Below are 6,971 nucleotides of genomic sequence, written 5' to 3'. Positions count from 1 at the left end.
CGAAAACCCGTCATGTTATACATTTTTAGAAAGATAACACTGACCTAACCTTGATATATAATAAATTTGAATACTCGCTCCAGTAAGTTTGTGCTTCTAATAGTTTGCAACAATGCTGCATGACTAGGTTTGGCATTAATTGAAAGAATTAAAATTATTCTATTTTTGCCTTCCTCACTTTACTGAGGAAAGGCTATAAAATCACTCGAAAAACGAACTTTTTAGTAAGACCTCCTAGACCTACCTTCATTTGTGCATATCGACTCAGAATCACCAGCTGAGCAAATGTCTGTGTGTTTGGCTGTATGTAGACATGTGTACCAAATCAATGTCACTGGAATATCTTGTCACAGGCTCAATCGATCCGTGTTAACGTCCCCTAAGTTGCTATTTAAATTCATGCAGTTTTATCATGTATTTAAAAAGTTATGTTAAAAAAACTGTTTCATGTTAAATTAAAATTATGGTAAAAAGGGTGGTTTTTTCATGAAACCCTCACATGTTATATATTTTTAGAAAGCTTATAAGAAGACCTTTCTTGTGGATTAAATTTTCAAGATCTGGCTTACCTATCTAAAGTTACAAGCAGTTTAAAAAATGGTCTGAATTTACGTAACCTCAAATGGTCCCGTCTGATCGCCACGTAAAAAGCCTTGTATAGGGATGCCATTTTCCTGAAAGGCGGTGTCTGTATAATCTTGACAAAAAGTCTGTAGGAAGTCTATTTTTTTTACTCGTCACTTATTTTTATGAGGACCTCTTACCCACACCCAAAATTCAGAATCGAGATTCTCTCAAAATTTATTAAGGGCTCAGTGCCAAAATCGATAGAATAATGCTACCAACTCACACCATCATAACAAATGAGTTCATTCGTTAGTTGAATCAATAAATCTCCAACAAGTGTCATACATCGACTTCTGACTTCTCCTTGGTCACCAAGCTGTGGTGGTCGAGGCAGCTAAGTCATTGGATTGGTTTGTCAAAGGTCTCTGGTTCGATTCCCGTTGTCGACACTTTTGGTTTTTTGTTTGCCGGATGAACTTTTTTGCAAATGAACCTCGAGATAATAGTTCTATCGCCCATCTCGTGCTGTGTTCTCTGCGTCCGTGAATGGTACCACTATTCTCTCGACTCAAGACCATCATTCTCTCGGACTAGCGCTGCCAGTTTTGGGTGCAGTCACGACGTTCTAGCAAGATTCTAGCAGAATTCTTAGAGAGCTGGATATTCTTAGAGCATTCTAGCAGAAATTTTCCATCGTTCTAGCAGGATTCTGACAGAACCAGCTCTGCTAGAATATTTCGTGACTGGGTAGGTGCTGCGATCACGTTAGGGGAGATCCATAAACCATGTGGACACTTTAGGGGATTGTAATCACTCTATTAATGAGAGGAAGGCACCAACCACCTAAAGGTGGATTAAGTAACGTTTTTTAGGATGGTTTTGGAAAATGTTCAAGAAACTTCAAAATCAACCTTCTCAGTAAAAATCACATCGCATTGTTCAGTTTTGCTGAGATTTTAGAAGCTTTAATGAATTTTCATCTAGTATTTACAGTATGTAAAAAAGTATTTACACCCCTTGAGCACTATGCACATATTGTGATGAAACATCAAAACAATTTAATGTTGACAGAAACCTAGTAATACGTTTTGTTCAGAAACTCATGCCAGACATTTTGCTACAAAAAGCTCATGAAAAGATGATTTCTATAAAAAGTTATATAACAAATACTATTACGAAAATAAAAAAGGTGCAAAAAAAGTTTGTAAACCTTTCAAAAAATTAACATAAATAATGTTATTTGTTCACAAATCACCATAAATCCAGTCTCCCAACTCCAAATAGGCATGCTTGACTGATAAAAAAATTTGGATTGAATATAAAGTTTACGAACTACTTAGTATAAAAGTTTATATAACTCTGGAAATTCTATATTAAACTTATCTAAACTTAATTTTGAAAACTTCTAATTCAACTTAATGTCAATATATTACCATAGAATTGCTAGATAAACATTTAGGAGTGGGTATAACACCGTTTTGGGGGTATTTGTATCGATAGAGTAGATTTTTCGTTGGAATTTCGTACCAACCCGGAATTACGTCGTCGGAAAATCCGCCTGCATCTGAACCGGTCCACAATTCACAAGTCAACCTATGTGGCATCAGAAAGGGCATAAAATTTTCGATCTTTTGATACCCATACATCCAGGTTATCTATAAAACCCACGTTTTTAAATACCTAAGCAAAAACGTTGTTATGGTTTCGTTTGAGCAACCTGCCAAAAATGTATGAAATTTCGTAATTTTTGTTCTCGTGGATCAAACTTACTTTTTGCCCAGGTATTTAAAAATGTAGGTTTTATAGAAAACCTAGATGTTTGGGTATCAAAAGATCGAAAATTGTATGCCCTTTTCGATTCCACATAGGTTGACTAGTAAATCGTGTACCGGTTCAGATGCCGGCGAATTTTCCTACGACGTAATTCCGGGTTGGTACAAAATTCCAACGAGAAATCCATTCTATCGATACTAATACCCCTAAAACGATGTTTTACCCACTCCAAAATGTTTATTTAGCAATATTTAAAATATGGTAATATATTGACATTTAGTTGGATTAAAAGTTTGCAAAATTAAGTTTAGATAAGTTTAATATAGAATTTCCAGAGTTATATAAACTTTTATACTAAGTAGTAAGTAAACTTTATATTCAATCCAAATTATTTTTTTAATCATTCAAGGATGCCTATTTGGAGTTGGGAGACTGGATTTATTGTGTTTCGTCAACAAATAACATTATTTGTGTTAATTTTTCGAAAGGTGTACAAACTTTTTTTGCACCTTTTTTATTTTCGTAATAGTATTTGTTATATCACTTTTTATAGAAATGATCTTTTCATGAGCTTTTTGTAGCAAAATGTTTGGCATGAGTTTCTGAACAAAACGTAGTACTAGGTTCCTGTCAAACTTTAAATTTTTCACATGTTTCATCACAAAATAATCATAGTGCCCAAGGGGTGTAAATACTTTTTTGCAATTCCGTCGTGAAACTACTTACTTTTCCTGTCATTCTTGAACGACGGAACAGCCTACTTTTCTGTACCAAAAATAACAGAATCGAATAGAAACCCTGTTCAAAACAAATGCTGAAAAGTTCTACTTTTCAGCACTGAAATGGATGCTGAAAAGTAAAACTTTTCAGCACTTGTTAGGAAAAGTTATACTTTTCAACATTTTTTGATTTGAACGATTCATTGACTCAATGCATGGACATTTGTCCTATAATTCTGTCCAAAGGGTGTTTTTCGGAATTGCAAAAAACGTTGTATGGAACTCGTTGCAAAACTTGATTTTTCATCACTCGTCGTATTTATCTAACTCGGTGAACCTCGTTAGATAAATGTACGACTCATGCTGAAAAAATCCTCTTTTTGCAACTTATTGCATAAACTACTATTTTTACATACTGTATGGTTTCAAAACATCAAAATCCGAAAAAGTAATTTTAACTGATAAAATATTGAATCGGTATTTCTGACGCAGGACAGTTCTCCCAATACCCTCCAGGGTGAGATTTCCAACAATTGCCCACGTTTTTTTACAATTGTCTACGGAGGAGGGAATCCACGTGGTTTAGGGTAGTCCCTAAGAAATATAAACTCTGCTTATGATGTTCTCCTTCTATACATAATCATTTTTTGTAAATGAAGTCAGAGTTGGAGTTTTTGTTTGTCGGTGGAGTCAAATCGTGGAAGTAAATGTTGGCCCCGGTCTAACTTAGAGGTTAGGTCGTTAGCTCAGTCCAGTGGTAGTAGTCGTCTTCCTGGGTCCAGTCTCGGTGGAGTCGCTGATAGACAGTTGGACTCACAATCCAAAGGTCGTCAGTTTAAATCCCGGGGTGGATAAAAACTTAAGTGTAAAAAAAGGCTTGCAATTGCCTCAACAATCAAGCCTCCGGACACCTAATTTCAAGTAGGAATACCGCAATCCAGAATACCAGGGCAATGGTGTAGAGCAAACAATTTCATCTGATTGGTACACAGCAAAACATCCGATGGTGAAATCGGATGCACATCAACTTCATCAAAAAATACACTTAACATTACACACTGCAAGTACACATTTTGTAAATACTCAAAAAAAAAGTTGCATCCGACGGGATTCAAATCCAGCACATAGCCCGCTCGGCCATCAGACCGATGAAGAATGGAAAGGATAAACGCATATATGAGGGCTACATATTTCTGGGTGTAATTTTACATAGAAGTTCATAAAATAATGCAAAATTTATTTTACACCCAGGCATTTTACACGCAGCTGGATTACTACTTTTTTGCTGTGTATTTTATATTCTTACGATTCGTGGTAGAAGAAAGCAAATCAATTGAATAACTCTAATAAAAATTCCAAAAATCCATCCAAGCCATTTTTTCCACTGTTGCTTTGGCCACATTAAAATAACAATTTTGAACCAATCAAACCTGGATTTTTTGTGGTGCTATAGCATAGCATAGCATAGCATTAGCATAGCATTACGGGTTTGCACAACGCTGTAGGGGGTGCCACAATGGTCAATTCAATATTCTTAGACAATTTGATTGCTGCCCGGTACAACCAAAAAATATCTAAGAACGGAAATTTCCACACTGTGCTCCAAGGCTACACCCATACAGTCCCGTGGGGATTTGGGAGGGGATGTTTTTATTGTTCACTAGTGGCAGTGGCAGTGGATTTTTTGTGGTGCTATAAACAAATATTCAATTTATCCTGCTTACTCCAATGGACATTGAGATAAAGTTTGAGAGATTCACTCAATGTTTACAGTTTTAAAGTTTTTATTTTATTGTGTTTCATATGTAAAAAGGACATAATTAAAAAAAGCTCTAGATTTAAGACATATTGAATGAATTTCTAAATTATTCATAGTAGTTTTAAACTAACGGTTTTCTGTTACCGACCAAAAAGGTTCAACGTGGTTCAACCCAAGCCATTTTACCCTATTTGAAATTGATGTTTGCCAATTTTAGTAATTTATGCGATCAAACATGTAACATCTATGTCTGAGGCGTTATTCAACAAAGCAGATACAAAGTTGGCACAAAATTAACACGATTGAGATCAAAGTACCACCGCAAAGCTTTGATTCGTAAATCATTTAACAACACACTGCCAATTAAATTTAAAATAACTTGTCATATTTTAGGACTAAAGATCCTACAAAACGATAGTCAGAGCATCTGTGTGAAACTGTTTGTTTGTTGTTAAACTAAAGAAACACTGTGTCACAGGTCGTATCTAAATGCTCTGAACTCTGGATGAAACTTTCAGCGTTTGTTTGTCTATACAATAGTTAAGGTCTTTAAAACATGAAAAATCATCAAATTGCTCACGTTTTCGAAAAACTTGATAAATTCTTATTCAATTAAACGCAGTCGAAAAGTATTTTGAAACATTTTCAAATATGCTATAGACAATCGAGATTGTTTTGATTTGTTTCTCATAGCTTTTTTTAAACCGCAACAACCCTAATATACGGAATTTCATGGACTATATATAGCCTGCGGAATCAACTTTCTGGCCAATCGCACCTTTACAATTTTTCTAAAACTAACTCTTGGGCTCAATTATGACATATTCGGAATCCTCGGAAGATTCCTGTGAGAAAAAAATGCCATTTAGAAGCAGCATTTGACGTTTTGATCACAGGATAAACAAGATCTTACTTTTTTTCAAAAATCACGTCTTTAAACTTACATAAATTTACTCGAGGATTCCGAATATGTCAAAATTGTGCCCAAAAAGTGCCACTGTGTTGGCCTACAGGGCAAAGTCAACGTTTAAAAAGTTTGATATAAAGATATCGTAAATTTATCTCCTTATCGGAGTACCTCAATACGACCTCTAGACAAACCGAGCCAAATCTACTTATACTGTCTCTTAAATTTAATTGAGTCAAAAATAAAAATATTTGTGTAAATACATACTGAATTGCAATTAATTTATTGATTCGCGAAACACTTCGAATTATTCTTGAACTCAAATAAAATAAATCAGGAATTTCAACTCGAATATAAACCGCTCAATGAAATCAAATCATTTTTGCCACATGATGGAACACAATCAATTTCGTATGGTGACGTAAAGGGAATGCGCGTGTGGCATTCCATAAGCTTTTTGATAAGTTTTGATAGGCCAGATTGAGGTGTTTCTGCTTCTCCGCTTTCAATAAACTTTGAATTTCAAATGAAAACATACACGTTAACTTATCTATCAATCACAAACATATTTTTTTTTTCAAATTCTTCCACGGTGTTTTTTTATTTCAATTTGGGCTCAAACCCGTTTGTTCCACTCTTCTAGGACAACCGTTAGTCGGCAGCCTTCTTTTGGAGGCCGCTTTTGGTATTTCAACTATTTACTAAACTGTTATATCACCTCGTCAAAATCAAACAAAAGACGCCTGAATGGAGAAAGATATTTTCTGGTATTTGCCTGTGAGAAAACGTGTGAAGGGGAACCGGTTTTCGGCCTCCGTCGTTGTCGTCGTCGTCGGTGTTCGAAATAACGACTTAGCAATGAGACTTGTCAGCGGAGGGGATGCTGGGAACAACAAATTTTTCTCAAATTTGCAATCTGTTAAAAAAATAACATATTTAAATGCAACGTAAGTTTAAAAATTTGGTATATTTTCTACTTTAATGTATTGAACACAAATGTTATCATATCTGGGAACTGCATGTATTTCCACCGGGAACCTAACATAATTGATTTATCAGCATTTTAACATTTTTTAAACGTATATTCAACTAGATCAAATAACAAATAAAGATAACAAGCATGTTACAATCAAAAGTTGCAAAAAATGTGTTTACAATTTTATTACAAGATTTTCGCATTTGAAGTTTTTCTGTAGTTATAAGAAAATTTTATCAATTCAAATAAATTTAATCTTTATCGACGCCA

This window comes from Culex pipiens, chromosome 3 (genome assembly GCF_016801865.2).
Source record: "Culex pipiens pallens isolate TS chromosome 3, TS_CPP_V2, whole genome shotgun sequence".
NCBI classification, from domain to species: Eukaryota; Metazoa; Arthropoda; class Insecta; order Diptera; family Culicidae; genus Culex; species Culex pipiens.
Note: the sequence above shows the minus strand (reverse complement) of the source record.